This window comes from Notamacropus eugenii, chromosome 4, assembly GCF_028372415.1.
Source record: "Notamacropus eugenii isolate mMacEug1 chromosome 4, mMacEug1.pri_v2, whole genome shotgun sequence".
Lineage (NCBI taxonomy): Eukaryota > Metazoa > Chordata > Mammalia > Diprotodontia > Macropodidae > Notamacropus > Notamacropus eugenii.
In genome coordinates this window covers 297,149,286-297,167,696 of record NC_092875.1, presented here as the reverse complement: position 1 = coordinate 297,167,696, position 18,411 = coordinate 297,149,286, and the positions used below count along the sequence as shown (strand labels likewise).

General features: G+C 36.4%; 1 long non-coding RNA gene and 1 other non-coding gene across 2 annotated transcripts; one reads left to right on the top strand and one right to left on the bottom strand.

The window, feature by feature from the left end:
* Positions 1-2,237: 2,237 nt before the first annotated feature.
* On the bottom strand, positions 2,238-2,341 carry LOC140502967 (U6 spliceosomal RNA). The gene has a single exon (XR_011966684.1). It is a non-coding gene; the product is annotated as a U6 spliceosomal RNA (small nuclear RNA).
* A 10,812-nt stretch (positions 2,342-13,153) lies between these two features.
* On the top strand, positions 13,154-14,320 carry LOC140498438 (uncharacterized). The gene is made up of 3 exons (XR_011965095.1): positions 13,154-13,368; positions 13,671-13,924; positions 14,047-14,320. It is a non-coding gene; the product is annotated as an uncharacterized lncRNA (long non-coding RNA).
* Positions 14,321-18,411: the final 4,091 nt, after the last annotated feature.

Below are 18,411 nucleotides of genomic sequence, written 5' to 3'. Positions count from 1 at the left end.
TTTCACAAGTTTTAAATTTTCTCCCCTTCTTTCCCTTCCCCATTACCCAAGACAGTATACAATCTGATATAGGCTCTACATACACATTTCCATTAAACATATTTTCTCATTAGTCATGTTGTATGGAAGAATTAAAATTAATGGGAGGAACCATGAGAAAGAAAAACTAAAAAAGAAAATAGTTTCACTCTGCATTCAAATTCCATAGTTCTTTCTCTGTATGTGGATGGGATTTTACATCATGAGTCCTTTTGAATTGTTTTAGTACCTTGCATTGCTGAGAAGGGCTACAGTGGATAGAGCACCAGTGCAGGAGTCAGGAGGATGTGAGTTCAAATCTCACCTCAGACACTTGACACTCACTAGCTGTGTGACCTTGGGCAAGTCACTTAGCCTCAGTTGCCTCATCCTGGGTCATCTCCAGTCATTCTGATGAATATCTGGTCACTGGATCCAGATGGCCCTGGAGGAGAAGTGAGGCTGGTGAACTGCACAGCCCTCCCTCACCCAAAACAAAGTCAAATGCAAGTCATGTCATTATTTTTCTGATGGCATGGTCTTCTTTGGCAACACAGGACGAACACACACACACACACACACACACACACATCTATCAGAGTCAGTCATTGCACATTGTGGTTGTCACTTTGTACAATGTTCTCCTGGTTCTGCTCACTTGTCTCAGCATCAGCTCATATAAGTCTTTCCAGGTTTTTCTGAAGTCTGCCTTTTCATCATTTCTTATAGTACAATAGTATTTCATTACATTTATATACCACAACTTGTTCAGTCATTCCCCAATTGGTAGGCGTCCCCTCAATTGCCAGTTCTTGGTGACCACAAAAAGAGCTGCTATAGATACTTTTGTACATCTGGGTCCTTTTCCCACGTTTATGATCTCTTTGAGATACAGCGCTAGAAGTGTTGTTGCTGGGTCAAAGGGTATGTGCATTTAGAGTGGTTGGATCAGCTCACAGATCCACCAACATAGAATTAGTGTTTCAACTTTCCCATATCTTCTCCAACATTTATCATTTTCCTGTTTTGTCATGTTAGTCAATCTGAAAGTTGTGGTGTGGCACTTCAGAGTTGTTTTGATTTGTATCTCTCTACTCAATAGTGATTTAGAGCATTTTTTCATATGACTATAGATAGTTTTAATTTCTTCCTCTGAAAACTGCCTGTTCATATCCTTTGACTATCAATTGGGGAATGACTTATACTCTTGCAAATTTGACTCTGTTCTCTCTATATTTTGGAAATGAGACTTTTATCACAGACACAAGTAGAAATTTTTTCTCAGTTTTCTGCTTCTCTTGTAATCTTGATTGCCTTGGCTTTGTTTGTGCAAAAATCCTTTCAATTTAATGTAATCCAAATTATCCATTTTGCATTTTATAAAGTTCTCTGTCTCTTGCTGGGTCATAAATACTTCTATTCTCCATAAATCTGACAGATAAACTATTCCTTGCTCCTCTATTTTTTTTTTTTATAGTGTCAGTCTTCATATCTAAATTGTGTACTCATTTGGACTTTATTTTGGTATATGGTGTCAGACTTTCTGCCATACTATTTTCCAGGTATCCCAGCAGTTTTTGTCAAATAGCGAGTTCTTATCCCAGAAGCTGGGATCTTTGAATTTATCAAACTGTAGATTGCTTTAATCATCAGTTACTGTGTCTTGTGTACCTAACTTGTTCCACTGATCTACCCCTCTGTTTCTTAGTCAAGATCAAGTAATTTTGATGATTGCTGCTTTATAATTCAATTTAAGATCTCATATGACTAGGTCATTTTCACTAGCCTTCTTTGGCTAGCTAGCTAGCTAGCCTTCTCTAGCCTTTTCATTAATTCCTTTGACATTCTGGACCTTTTGTTCTTCCAGATGAATTTTGATATTTATTTCTAGCACTGTAAGATAATTTTGGTAGTTTGATTGGCATGGCACTAATTAAGTAAGTTAATTTAGATAGAATTATCATTTTAATTTTATTAGCTTGACCTACCAAAAAGCAATTAGTTTTTCCAATTATTTAGATATGACGTTATCTGTGTGAAAAGTGTTTTGTAACTATGTCATATAGTTTCTGGGCTTGTTTTGGTAAGTAGACTCCCAAATATTTTGTAATGTTTACAGCAACTTTAAATGGAACTTCTCTTTCAGTTGGGTTTTGTTAATAATATATAGAAATGCCAATGATTTATGTGGATTTATTTTATATCCTACAACTTTGCTAAAAAATATGGAATACTTCATGAATTTGCATGTCATCCTTGCACAGAGGTCATAGTAGTCTCTGTATCATTCCAATTTTAGTGTATGTGCTACCAAAGCAAGCACTGTTTAACTTTTTCTGGGTGAATATTAAAGTTACTAATGCAAGGGCAAACAAGTATTTAATGACAAGTCAGTAAATAACCATTTTTTAAAAAAATAGCCATAATGTGGCAAGCACTATGTTAAGAGCTAGTGAAGCAAAAAAAAGGCAAGACAACCCCTGCTCACAAGGAGCTCGTGGTCTCATGAAGGAAACAACAAGTAAACAAAAATTACATGAAAGCAAACTATGTACAAGATGAATAGGAAGTAATCAACTATATAACAATCAAATACTCAATGAAGGAAAATTCTACCAATTGTCCTTTGTACAGTGCTTGGCACATAGTGGGCATTTAATAAATGTTTAATGATTCCCTGTCAAAAGGAAAGAGAATTTAATAAGCAAATATATTAATATTATTTTGACAATAACTTTGCCCTTATAATACTTTCTAAAGGGCTAGGGGGAAGCCTTAGGAATTTTTTTTTAAAGTCATCCAGAATGAAAATAGACTCAATTAATTTATTAGATTGAAATTAAGCAGCAAGAAGTGGCTAGCCTAGGTCATTCCGGTGTTCCTAATGGCCATTTATGTATATAATGTGCCTAGTCAATATTTTGCAAAAGTAACTTCAATTTTTTAATGTCTTCTTTTTATTTTATATCCAAATTGAACCTAGAAAATTGGAATGTTTGAGACAAGGGTCTAATTTCAGAGTTTGGGAACATGGAGGGCAACTATCCCTTTCCATAAATTATACCCAACTATGACTCAGAATCAGAAGCTGGCTGGAGGACCTTGAGTTTAAACCGGTATGGAACTAGTGATCGTTTCAGTCATTGAAAAAAAGTGAAAACAACAACAACAGCGTTTTGCTTCTTTCTTGTGTCAATGTTTAAATAAAGATCAAGTGATCATTTTTAAATACTTTTAAAATAATTTAGATTTCAATTACAGGAAGAAGATTTTTTAAATCACTGCCATTTATTTTAATAAGATAAAATTTCAACTCCTGTATGCATAGTCTGGCAAAAAAAAATTCTGATATAGGTCATATCTATCTATATCTATATACTTATGTATATATATATATATATATATATATATATATATATCTCTTTCTCTTTTTTGTACTTAATTTTGTCTTATCTTTGGCGGGAAGAGAATGGAATGAAGGAAAAGGTTTTAAAAATAATACATATTGTGTCTACATTTCATGGGTCCCAGAATTGAGAAGGGATAGTTGGGACTGGGCTACATTTCAGAAAATGTAGTGTTTTCAATGTTACCAAAACACTTGTGGCCAGAAAATCATGTATCTTTGCCAGAAATTATTATCACAGTGAAGGTATATCATTGTTTTCCATATGATACCACCATCTAAGAAAATTCATTTTCTCCAAAGGTCAATCAGTTAAGAAACGCTAAGTACCTACTATGTACCAAGTGCCAGGCTAAGTTCTGGGGATACAAATATCAAAAAAAATAAAAGGAAAAGAAAGATAAGAAATAATCCTTTCTCACTTCCTATGGGAGGAGGTTATACATATGCATGCATGTTTATGTGTATTTACACATATACATGCACACACATCTATTTTTTTAAAAGACATTAAATGCAAAGAATAGGAAGTCAGGACCTTCCCTCACAAACCAGAGTTGGGAAAGTGGGGACAGTGATGTCAAATGTACCACCTTTGGGTTATGTGTGACTCTTGACACTTTCCAGCATTGACCAACCAGATTAAAATATAATTCAGGAATAATCTAAAAAATTAAATACAATAAATTATTAACAATATTAATTTGTGGTCTTGTGTACAGTTTATAGGTCCCTGTTTCTATCTGATTTTTATGTCATTGATGGAAAAGACAAAAATTTAGCTTGAGCTGAGTCTTGATGAAAATGAAGGATTTTAAGAAGTGGAAGGGAGGAAAGAGTGCCTCCCACGTATGGTGAATAGTTAGTTCAAAGTCCCAGAAACAGAGAAAAGAGTAGTTTGCATGAGAAATAGAAAAAGTCAGACTTTGGCTGGATCACATAGTAAGAAAAGGGAAATAATTTGCAAAGAGGATGGACAGATACATTGGGGCCAGGCTGCAAAGCACTTTGAAATTTGAACAGGAGTATGTATTTTATCTTGCAGGCAATAAACAGTCGTTGAAGTTTATTGAAAGGGCAGTGAAATGGACAAATGGGGAGTGGGATGTGATTTGAGGTAGGAAGAACAATTTGGAGGGTATTTGGAAAGACTGGACTAGAAGTTATGAGGGCCAAAATTTGTAAGGATGAATTAATTTGATGTGAGAAAAGTTTTAGAGATAGAAATGGAAAGATTTGTCAAGTGATAGAATATATAGGGAAGAGTCATGTAGAACTCATAAAGCTATGAGAAAGGAAGAGTAGAGGATTTCAAGGGAGAAAAAGCAAAGTTCATTAGAGGGGAGAATTAGGGAGGGGATATGTAAAGAGCTCTACTTTGAGCATAAGGAGTTTGAGATGTTTCTGGGATGTCCAACTTAAAACACCCAATAAGCAGTGCCATGTGATGATACTCAGCCTCAGGAGAGTGAAAGACTATCATCTACATTAAAAAAAAAAAAAAAGTATCCTTCAATCCAGGAGAAATAATGAGATCACCAAATAACAAGACGGTTTGGAGAGAAAAGAGGAGCCAAGAGAAAGCTTTGAGGCACAACAATCCTGGTAGGAGGCAACAGAAAGTCAGATTATACACTTAGACAGGCTCCATCCAAGAGAGTACTGAGGCCAGCTCTAATGTCCTTGTGTGAGCTCCTGTTAAATTTTCAGTGTGAGCAATTATAAATAAGAAATCTCTAAGTGTTACAATCAAAGCATTATTGTTCTGTTGATTGTGTAGATTTCAGAAATGGTTAATAATGAAAATTAAGCTTAAAAGTGTACGTGCATAAATTTTCCCCCCTTAAACATTTATCAGCACACCCTCATTTTGCCCTCTAAACACTGCCTGAGCTCAACAGAGGTGCAGGAGAAGATTCAGGGCATACAGCCATCACAAGACTGAGGCCTGATAATTAGAGTCTAATAATAATATTATTATTGCTAATAATAACAATACCTGGCATTTACATGGTGTTTTTAGTTTTTCCAAAATGCTTTATATCCATTATCTCATTTAAGTTTTATAATGTCCTAGCTACATTATATTATCAAAAATTCTATAATATAACCATTTATCATTGGTAATGTTTTGTTTATATCTTATATCTCCAGCACCTAATCCTGTGCTTGACAAATAGTTGATTCCCAACAAATATAGCTAATTGATTATTAAAGATATCATAGAAGACATTTATGCCTGAAAGAAGAGGTTGAAAGTTCAAAGAACAAAAATGAGGAGCCATAAATGGACACCTCAAGGAGTATATTGGCACTACAAATATAATAATATCCTGAGGGTAGTCTCCAACATGTCAGATATATTTTACATAAAACAATTTTGGAAAAAACATGCATAAAACTTGCACAGGATGAGAAGGGATAGGCAGGACTTGTGTTTTGCAGCAGGGGAAGATAACCCACACTGATGTTTTTTATCAATATAATAAGAAAAATATCTCCAGTTCATAACTTAGAATAAATATTACATTGTGATGTAAGCAAAATATTTGGATTTGGAGGCAGAAGGTTCTGCAGTCTAATCTTGCCTCTGTCACTAATGTGTCTTGTTATAATGAGTGAGCAACAGACTTTCTTAGCTTTCTTTTCTCCATCTATGAAGCTAGGCTAACCCTGGCTGGTGATAATACCCACCTCACAGATTTGCTGTATGCAAAGTTCTTTGTAAACCATAAATCATCCTTTAAATATGTTATTCTTTACATTTCATTAATATAAATGATGATGGTGATGACAAGAAAAACCATGGATTTGTGTTATGATCACTGGCCTGGATGCTCCCATTTCAATGTTTTTATTCTGTTACTACTATTATAAATTCTCACCTGATATACTATATAGCCCATGGCCTTTGTAAAAATGGAATACAGAATCAGAGAAGTAAGTAAAAATTAAATTAAAACTAGTAATATCTCCCATTTGCTTCTAATAGAGATATCACTACACTTTGAAGCTTGCTTTCAAATAGATAAAAATATAATGCTGAGTGGGTTAATAAAATGTGTCAGTAGGGCTGATAATTACCCTTCTGCATGCTTTATTTCTACACTGATAATATTTACTATCAGGGTAAGATTGTATCCAGGAGTAAAGAAAAGTAAATAGATGACATTCTGCCTTCTTGTGGTCCTGACAATGTCTTTTTGGTCAATTTAGTGCCACAAGGAGTCCTTCAAGAGGATTGATGGCTATGGTGGGGGAGGAACACCTCTCCTCCCCTGAAACAAGTCCCATGAGGCAGCTACTACAACTTCTAACACTTTATTATTGGTTAATTTGGGGCTTCTTTCACTCAGATGACATCGCTAGAAGGATGTCACCGAGCAAATCAATATCCACTGCCTTACCATTGATGTGTCTGCTACCTTAAACAACAACAGCTGTGTCTACAACCATCTCTTGAGTTGGGCAGGATACCAATTATTGTAAGCCCCCTCTACTTGGAATCTGACTGTCCAGGAAAATTCTGGCCTCCTCATGCAAAACGGGCTGCTGCACACTCAGCAGCAGTTATTGTGGTTTCTGTCCCTGACAGCCCAGACTTTCTCTCTCTGCTGTCAGAGCTGTGCAAATGAGCCCATTCACAATGAAATTAAAATGCACATGTACTTGCAGCTTTAAGCAATAAGAACAGATGAAGAATTCATTAAAAGTAGATGATGCCTGCAATTCTGATGATTCTTAATTCTGTCTGTATTGTCATGTACAACAAAGATTCCCATTCCTTTTACAGGACTTGCTCTAACAGTCCAAAGGTTGTTTTCTTTTTTAATGTCCCAAGCTATAATTGAAACAAATGTATTATAATTTTCTCAAAATTGTTCTCTGAATGGTAATTTGAAGAATACGACCTCTCATTTTCCTAATTTATAAGAATGCAAAGCATCAGGCTCTACAGAATGGTGCCAGACTGCTGACTATATATTTTTTCCTATTACAATCATTTTTGGACTATAAACCAATAAAAAAAATCATGATTTTTTTTTTACATTTTCTCCTAAACTTGATATCCACTTAGAGTTGTGAAGTGCACTTGAATACCAAATGCATCAAACAGTAGAATTGGGACTGAGCGTGATGGGGAAGGGAACCAAAGACATTAACCTTGCCATTTCCATCCCAGAACATGTTAAGGGTTGTGAGCTCTAGGTCTGTAAAAGAAAAAGTGGGGGTATCCACCCTTAAAAATTGCCAAGTAGAATATTCAGGTTTAGTGGAAAAAATGTTTATTAACTATTCTACTCTTGAGTACATGTTACATTTCCTATATCTATTACTTCTCCACCCCTTACCCAATCCTGGCTTACTGTTTTCTGACTGAAAAAATTCTCCTATTGAAAATGAAGTCTATCTGGAAAGATTCCATATATCTTATACATGATAAACTCCTTTCTTTGGAATAGGTGAGAACCTGGCACAATGCTGGCAAGGTGGAAGGAGGTGTCAGTAAGGGGAATTGGCTGCCTTTTACTTCTGTCTTAGTCTGCCCTTTTCTAGAAAATGTCCATTTGCAATATGTTTGACTGTGCTACTTTCTTCCCTTCAGTCATTATTCAGGGTAACAAGCTTTGAAGGGGCCTACCAACTACAGCCATTGACACCCATGGTCAAAAAGTCCTAGAAATAAGTTCCTTCCCATATTACCGGTCCTAGTTCCAGATCGATGGATAGATAGATGCTATAGTTGTATATGTAGATATGACTATGGATGTCAGTGTTGATGTGGATGTAGATATACTAAATGGCTTCACAGTTATCCGTGAGTCAAGTGAATCAGGCATGAATCAGGCATGAGAAACATCCCTATCAAGGAACAATTTTAATGCAGTTAATTCTTTATTTAAGCTCCTTCCTCAGTTTTCATATCCTAATGGTATTGCATGGGAACTTCAGAAATCTGAAGTTTCCTGCAACCTTAGATAAGCCTACTTATAATAAAATCTATTCATCTTACAAATGAGGAAACCAAGACCCTGAGAATCACACTATACAAAAGTAGAAAGTAGAAGAGACACGATTTAAATCAACATATTCTGATACTAAATACATGACTCATTCCACTATATTAAAATGACAGTAACCACCAGACCTCAAACCCATCAGTGAGCAAGAGGGATGTCTTGGGCAGATGAGAATAATTGATTCCATTGGCCATGAAGGCAGTTAAAGTAGGTCCTATGAAGCACTTAGAGCTTGGACAGATATTGAAGATTCCAAAGTCATCCATTGTATTCCAGCCCAGCTTTCTTGACTTTTGTCTTGTCACTGAATCTAGATGATTTTGGAAGAGAGAGTGAGGCTAATGACTTGGCACAACTCTGCCTCTTAAATCCAACTCCCATGCAAGTCAAGACGTCACCCCATGATGCCACCTCTTTGCAAACAAGGGATGAACAACAGCTTCTCTATATTTACATATTCTGCTTTTACATATTTTTATTTTTACATATGTAATTTTTTTTTACATATCCTGCTACCAATGTCATCATCCTACTACAGATTCATATTGTCAACAACTAGCATTATTTCAATTGTCTCCCAGCTGGTTTTCCACTCCTCTTCTCCTTCCTTTCCAATTCACGGACCTGTTCATTTTGCTCCTCTGCTCAAAATCTTTTGACATCTCTCTATGGTATAGCCCCCTGAAAAAGGTTCTGTCTCCATAACCTAGTCTTCAACAGTCTAGCATCACTTCATTTTCTGGCTTATTTCACCCTTTTCCCCTTAATGTTTCCTGTTGTAACTAGTCCGCATTCCTCGCCCTCTGACATACATGTTTCATACTGTTTTGCCTCATGTTGTTTTAATTCCTGAATGCCCTTCTTCCTCTGACTGAATTCCTACCTCACCTATAAAATGAAATCCAAAAGCCACATCGTCTATGAAGTCAGAAATACACATCTCCTCTTTGTGACATCACCACTTTGTTTATGCTTATATACATATAATTTATTGTTTTGTACTATATGTTTGACATGTTATATCCTTCTATTCAATTTTAAGCTACCTAAAAGCATGGCATTTGTAAGATCTAAACTCTTGTTTCCACCAGCATCTAATACAATCCTCTATACGATCCTCTACCCTGTGCTTCCCGGGTACACAAATGTTCAGTGTTGATTTTCTCAATACTTTTCTGTTGGAAAGGATAGTTCTCACCAAACAAAGCTAAGCTTACTTTCTAGGTGGAAATTTCTGAAACTGTGATGTTTACCAATTGAAGAACTCTCATTTTAAGCATGTATTTCTGTGGGTACTATTGGAAGTTTCTGGGTTGTTCTATCTTATTAGAAGGTTTCTTATCCAATTACACCTCCCTTTTCTTTTTGATGTGTCATGGCTACTTTACCTATAATGTTAGAAGGGTAGATTAAAAAAAAATACTTTGAAAGACATAAAATATAAAACTGAAGTGATTCATAGTTTGTTTTTTTAGCCCTTCTCTTGCTTATATGATAAAGATAAGTTATGAAACAGTTTAATGGAAATCAAGAGATAAGTGTGAGGGAAGCAGTCAGAGCTTCCAATTTTGAGATAATTGAGAGTTTATTGTACATGGAGAGAAGAATGAAATGCTCCTAAGAATAAAATTCTGATTGTTCTAATTAGGAAGGACAAGAGAGTAGTTGCTTAAAGAGGCCAATCAACTCATATTTTTAAAAGATCCGTAATAAATATGAATATCACACAGCAGGCAATAGAAAGGCACATGCTACACTGGTTCCCTTGAAATGTTGGAAGAATGAACACAGAGCTTCTAATAGGCTGGGTGGACCTGCTGGGGCAGACTTTTAGGGGGAAATGAGTAAGTGTTGCCAGGGGGAGGGGTAGGCTTATTTGCCTTGTAATTTGTATTACTGGCAGAAATTCCCAAATTGGTGAGGTCCTAACGAAATATGAGTATTTGAATATGAAGAACATGCAAATGATAGAAAGGTAGAAATTTAATTGATGGTAATGAATTATGAATATCAAAGAGTAGCTCTTCAGGTAAGGATATCAGGAACAGGAAGACTTAATGATGAATGATAAGTTGTTTTTTTTATTATTATTTTGGTTGTTTGTTTAACTCTTTTAGAGGCAAGAAGATCACAAAAATGAAAGGACCATTGTTTAACAGTTCTAATACAAAAGTATGTTGCACTCTTTTAAAAAAGAATGTCAAAGGCCTTAATGAACTAAATATGAGTCCCAAGAAGTCACCAAAACTGAGGTTTCAGGTAATCTCAGAGGGCTTTATTCAAACCTGAATGGGAATCCAGTCCACAAAAATCTTCAACAAATTGCCAATAGACACTCATTTTTAAATACTTTTCTGCAAGGAACCCACTACCTGTTGAAGCATACTATTCTACTTTTGTATACCTCTAGTTGTTAGGAAATTTGCCTGAATATAAAACCTACCCTTCTTGCTATGTAACTTTGAATCATAAGGTCATAAAGTTAGAGCTTTTGCCTAAGAAGAGTATTTATTTTATGCAGGTTCACATGGTGTGCCTCTAAGGAGGCAAGGAGGCAGGACTTGATTTGTACCATAGGCCTTGGGTATGAAATCTTCAGCTTATGTGGAGCCAAAATTCAGAAGGTTTGCATATATCTCCATTGGCCTGTGGGGATATTTTCTGATCCATAATTGTCATTCTTTGGAAATGCAGACATGCAGGGGAATGGCATTTTTATGAATTAGCAAGTAGGAGTTGTATCCTTTTAAATCTTTTAGTAGACAAAGGTCTTCTTACTTTATTTTTTGACTCAGTATTTCATTGTACTTCATCCTGATCCTGAATCAGTACACTGAACTGAGTGAGGCCTATTCTGAAATAGTATTAACTGAAGGGTCACTGGAAGTCATCTATTTCCCACCCTTCTTTTTATATATCAGGAAGCTGATGTCCTAAAAAAATTAACTATCTTGCCCAAGGTCACATAAATAGTTAATAACAGAAAAGTGACTTGAACTTTTTTCAGATTGTGCCTAGAATTTCCCTCTGGGAAAAATTACTCAAGTCTAATTCGTATTCTATATTATAGCTTGAACACAGCTATCTTCAATAAGACTTCTCTTCTCCAGGTTAAACAGTCACAATTCGATCAACCATAATTTATAAAACATGGTCTCCAGCTCTCTGACCACCCACTTCTGGCCATTCTCCAGCTTATCAATCATTCTTCCTAAAATGTGATAGATATGACAATTATCTCCATTAATTCGTATAAAATTAGATGTGGTCCTGTTGACCTCTTGACTTCTGACTATCATATGACAATTAACTCATACTATATAACCAAGCAATTACAAATCTTACCATGTGTACCTTAAGAGCATCTCTCAAATCTCATCCTTTCTTTCTACTAATATAGCCATCTTCTTAGGACAAACTCATCACTTCTAAGGTGGTGACTTCAATGACATTCTAACTATTCTCTATGCCTTAAGTCTCTTCCACTCCACTCTACTCCACTCCAGACATCATGGTTCTGCCAAAGTGGTTTTCTTTAGGCATTGATCTGACAGTTTCAACCCATGACACCCTATTACCTCTAGGATGAAATATAAACTCCTCTATTAGCTTCCAAAACCTTTTACAACCTTGCCCCACATTATCTTTCCTGGATCATGAGACATTACTCATCCCTCCTACACTCTTTGATCCTGCCTAATTACCCTTGCTTCTGTAACTCACATACAACAATTCATCTTTCAGCTTCAGGCCTTTACAGTGGCTGTCCCCCATGTTTGAAATTAACTCCATGCTCACCTCTCCCTCATTGAGTCATTCACTCCCTTCCAGATTAGCTAATATTAATGATGATGATGATAGTTAACTATTTAACTACATAGTACTTACTATGTTCCAGTCCCTGTTTCAAGCACTTTTCAATTATTATCTCACTTGATCCTCACAATGATGTTGGGATGTAGGTGCTATTATTAGTCTCATTTTACAGATGAGTATACTGAGGCAAACAGAGTTTAAGTGACTTGGCCAAAGTCATGGAGTAAGTGTCTGAAGTTGGATTTTAATTCATGTCTTCTTGATTCCAGGCTCTGCACCACTTAGCATCTACTGCACTACCTCACAACATCTTCTAAGTGAAGCCCTTACTGAATCTCTTTACTGCAAACATGCTCCCACTCAACTACCTAATGTTTAATTGCATTGTATTTATCAACCATGTATTTATTTGCATTTATCTTCATACTTAACTTGAATATACTTACATATGTTTTTACTATCTCCCATTACTAGATTGTAAGATCCTAGAAAATGGTGATTGTTTCATTCTTTGTGTTTTACTCTCAGTACCTAAAATACTAGCTGGTACAGAGAAGGTGCCTGCTAATTAGCTATCCTTCCAAGTTTTGTATTAGTTGCTTTTGGAGCAGCAATATTTGGTTACTCTCCATACCTTCACCTTAGTCACTAATAAAAATGTTGACTGACAACCCAATGATTCCATGTATGCCATGATGATAACAAAGAGTCTTGATATATTACTCTGCCCTGAGCAGTCAGAGCAGGACCTCACCTGTATAAACAGATACAAAGATGGGTAGCTTGCTGACACCTATGAGTATCTTATCCTGGAATTCTTCTTTGGTAACCATATTGCTTGCATATTGGGATGAGTTATAGGAGCCAAGAGGAACTTTATAGTATCATAATGTAAAGATAGAAGCCCATCTAGTCCACTCATTTTTTTTTTACAGATATGGAAACTGAAGTCCACAGAACCTAACCTAAATGATTTATTTTCGGTCACACAGATAGTAAGTAGCAGATGCAGTGTTTCAAATAAGTTCCTCTGAATCCAATACCCTTTCCATTTTACCTTACTGCAGAACCACATCTCTGCCTGCCTGGAAGTCTGAGTATTTGTCCGTGAGTATTTGGCTGAGCTCTATGACCCTTTTAGTACTCACTCTATCTTTCAGATCCCATTGTCCTGTAAACTACCTAGGTGGGACCTAGCTATTTGGGAAGCAGAGAAGTGTGCCTTCTCCTGTTAGCAGCTTTTTTGCAATCAACTCATGACCCTCTCTGCTCTATACAATAAGATGAGAAGGAAGAAACTGGATACCACTTCCCTGTCCCTGTTTATACCTACATTCAGACACTGTTCCTTTTCATCCTCTCTTTGACATAATTGTCATTTATTTATCTAAGTTGCTTCTGTTTTTCAGGGCTACCAGCTACCTAATAATACCTAGAAGGAAAGATGGGCTTTTTATAACTTCCAGACTATGGAATTGCAAATATAAAAACTCATCAATCTATTTAATCTCTGGTCCAAATTGGCTTGGGGAACTTCATGTGGAAATTCCTTCCATAGAATATTTTAATATATTCAAATTCAATTAGTCTTAGTTTAAAAAGTCATTTTATAAAGAACATAAGAAGCAAGCACACTGAGCCATCCAGAAAAGAACATAAAAAGGTAGATTTTTAAAATTCTTATACCACAATTTCAGCCTTCTGTAATTATTGCTTAGATCTGCCCTGGAAGTGAGATCTATAATGAATGTTTGAGAAGACAATCTTTTTGTTTGATACTGACAGGTACTCAATACCATTTCTCAGTAAGGTTTCAAGCACGGCTGCAGAACTTGGGAAAGCATCACTGACGAGATAAAATGGTTGTCCAAGTTTCTAATAAAAGAAATCATGGAGGAACTGACTATTGATTTACAACATTTAACTACAAAGAGAGGGTGACTGCTAATACATTGAGATGAAGATCTCATTCCCTTGTGGAAAAATGCTTTTTTGTGATGCTAAAAAAAATTGTTGTCCCATTTATATATGGTAATTTACCCATAAATTACTTGTCAGAGTTAATATAAATAAAAATCTATTTTCAAATGTACTGAAGAATTTATACCAAGAATTATAAAGGGAAATGTATCATCTAGAAAAAAATGATAAACTGGTCACTTAAATCTTAATCTAATATTTTATAATGGCTTGGTTCTTAAAGCCCATGTTCAGTAGAATATTTTAACTTCCTACAAAGTTCCATTGAAGTGTTCCCTTAAAATGAAACCCTTTGTAAATCCTTCAGCTGCTAATGCCCCACAGTCCCAAATATTTTGTGTTTACTTTGTATACATCCTCTGTGTGTGTATGTGTGTGCAGTGGATAGAGAACCTCAGAGCCAGAAAGGTTTGGGTTCAAGTCCAAACTCTGATGGAAATTTACTATGTAATCTTGGACAAGTAACTTAACCTTTTAGGGCCCCAAGTCACTCTCTGTGGCTATGTAAATTGCAGAGGGTTAATAGTCAGCATTATTGATAGGTCCAATAAAATCATAGCTCCAGACTTTTAAAAAATGCATTTACTTATATGTTTACATATCTCTACCCCTAGTAGAATATAATCTTCTTGGAGACATGAGTAGTTGCATTTTTTTCCTTTTATAGCTGCTGTAAGCATAGTGCCTTACATAGTAGGTGTTTAAGAAATGTTTGATCCATTAATTTGTTTCCTGATTGACAAGTCAGCATAGGATCTGAGATTTAGTGCTAGAAAAACCCTTGAAGATCGTCTAGTTCAACCATCTTATTTTACAGATGAGGAAGGTGAAATCCAAAGAAATTAAGTGAATTTCCTAAGGTCACACAGGCAGTAAATAGCAGAGCTAGAATTTATTGTCAGGTTCTCTCCCTCCACTACGCCATGATAAGAAGGCTTCAAGTATGTCCAGCAGTTGATAATATATCTGTCTTTTGAAGACTAGCTTAAGGTCAAAGAGGCCCATTACCAGAGGTTTATCACTAGGTCAAATATTTCAGTCACAACACTTCACAACAACTGTCTGCTAAGGCATGTAAGGGTTTTAATCTGCATCTGTATAAAATGTAACCAAGCTAATGAAATCAATCATTGAAATCACAGAACCTCAAAATACTGAAATAAAAATGTTCAAATTATTCTTGAGGGATAAAAAAATAATACACATTGCCCACTCTCGATTAACCTATAATGTAGTGTGTTTTTTCTCATGTAGACATCCATCAGGGAACCAAGATTTGCATACCACAGGCATTTTGCCATATTTTCTCCTGTTCCCCCCTTGCCTCCAATAGAAACAGTCAATAGACCTTAGACTTCAGAGATAAGTGCCCCTCTACCCTATACACCCATATGTACCCTATGGGAGTATATCCAACCTAGCCTTACACTCCATTCTGTGTCTGAGTTATAATTATTGATGGATAAGTGAGTGAAAAATTACCTCTATCTGACTAGTCCCAGACCATGTTTCATACATCTAATCTAGGGATCCTCCAGGATACTAAGGTCTACCCAGTATAGGTCTCTTGCTGTCTTCTCTGCTATTACAAGTATTTACATCTTTTCCCTGACCACTAAGTGACATATCTTCCTCTTGCTTTGGAACAGTAATAAAATCAATATCATTGCCATCAGGAAGAGTATGACATTCTATTACCCCATGACTGCTTTCACAATGCCTGAGGCAATCCAGATCAAAACAATATTCCTTGATTCTCATTCTCTTATTGGCATTATGTCTGCCTATCATAAAATAAGTACCTGGAGGACAAGGACTATCTTACTTTTCTAGTTTTATGGCTAGCACTTAGCTCAGTGTATGGTACATGGTAGATATTTAATGTTTGCTTATGCATTCATTTATTCATTCATAGATGACATGGGATATGAAAATAGATAGCTATGACATACAAACTCTCACAAGTGCTACAAAGCTGGAAAAGCTTTAAGTATAGACATAGTTAGCAATGGACTATGTATCTGTTGTACAAAATTAACATAAGTTAAATCCAGATGTTGTTGTTGTGTTCATCCTTCATTGCCAAAGAAGACCGTGCCATCAGGGAAATGATGACATGACTTGCACTTGACTTTGTTTTGAGTGAGGGAGGGCTGTGCAGGTCACCAGCCTCACTTCTCCTCCAGAGCCATCTGAATCCAGTGACCTGATATTCCTCGGGGTGAGTGGAGATGACCCAGGATGCACTGGGAAGTCTTGGCCCCTTTAGGCCAAGATCTTTTCAGGAACTCATTTAGGGTGAGGAAACATCCATCCAGTGAATAGGTCTCTTTAAGAAGTAGCCAGCGGATAGCCCTTTTAATGAGGCACAGAAAAAAAAAATGACATCTGACTGGGTGAGAAATAGCAACAGTTATTATTGATAATCATTCTGAAGCCAGAAGGGTCCAAGAGAGACCCCTTAGTCAGGGACCTAGTGTCCTCCAATGTGTGAGCTTCAGAGTGCAGTAGGTTTAAGGCTTTTGAGAAAGGAAAAGAAGGGAACGGGAAGGGAAGGGAAGGGAAGGGAAGGGAAGGGAAGGGAAGGGAAGGGAAGGGAAGGGAAGGGAAGGGAAGGGAACAGAAGGGAAGGGAAGGGAAGGGAAAGAAAAGGAAGGAAGGGGAGGAGAGAGGAGGGGAGGAATATAACCAGTAAAATACCTGGGCATCTTCTGGCCATTCAAAATTACCTTCCTTTGGAGAGGAGAAGGAAGGGGAGGGGGAGGCAGACAGGAGGGGAGGAGCTGAGTTACCCAGCTACCTGTGTCCCCATTCAGGCAGCTGCGTCTACTCATAGATGTTGTGTTCATCCTTTGTTACCAATGAGATCAAGAAATAATGCCACTGAAAGCATGAATTCTGAAAACCCTTACTTGAACTTATTTGAACATTGAATATTGAACTTTTTTTGAAGTCTAAACACAAAATTATATGGACTTCACATATGTGACAATTGGAGAATAGTTCATGGGAAAATTGATGGGGATAGAAAGGGTGCTATAATGCCTGCCCAAGTTATTTTTTTCTCTTATTTCTCTTCCTTCTTTATTTCCTTCTTTTTACTCTTCCCTTCTTCCTTCCTTCCTGTTTTATTTTAAATTATTTTACTTTATTGATACTGAGTTTTCTTATCTTACCCAGTCTGGAAACTATCCAGAAACCTCATCCTACTCCCAGGCAGTATGGCAGCTTCAATCTGCTCAATTTCCAATTAGTTTGCTCTCCCTGGTGCCCTTCTCCCCCAGTTTCAGCCTGACTGAAGCTCATAGCCCCCCAACACAAACAATCCATCTGCTTCAGTCTCCCCAGGAGCTGGGACCTCAGGTGTAGAAAACCACACCTGATAGGAATTTAGTTTCAAAACATAATATGTACTGTGCAATATTACTGCAGTAATACATATTGTTCTGGAATTTGGTAAATGTTTCCAGAAGAATGTAACCCTTAGGGAAGTAATGCATATAATTAAAGTACATCTATGAAGCATGGACAAAGGACCACAAAAAAAAATATTGCTAAAATTCAAAATCCAAGGGAGTTTCAAATTCTAACAACTGTGGTTACAGATTGTCAGGTCACAACCTAAATGATGACTTGTATTATAGTTCTTTAGATAGATGAAGTTTAGTGAAACCTTTCAATGTATATATCATAAAATAATGTTAAGTACAAAATCCACTGCTGAAAGCTTATCCTGCAACAATTAAGCTATGACTTACCAATGAGAGTCAGGAAAACATACATGATAAAAACAATAAAGTTCAAAAAAGATATTTCCAAAAGTAATAGACATATAGATCAGCAGCCTATTCATTCACATGTTTTTATAATTTCATGCAACCTACAGAATTCCACATTTTGCCAGTTCTTAAATGGCCTGACTCAGAAGGTGGTGACTTGCTCCTGCCTGGTTGGTTGGTTGCTTTTATTTTCATTTCCTGTGTAAGAGTGAGATTGCTGTTTGGGGAGAGTTAAATCTACTTCAAGCATAAGAATCATTTGTCCCTTGAGGTGCTGAGCTTCGATGAATAGCTTTTCATTCCGTCTTATTCATCCCCTCTTTCCAATTTGTGCTGAGTAGCACTACAGGGTTTCATTTAGTTTCCCCCGCTTCATATAGCTTTGTTTCTG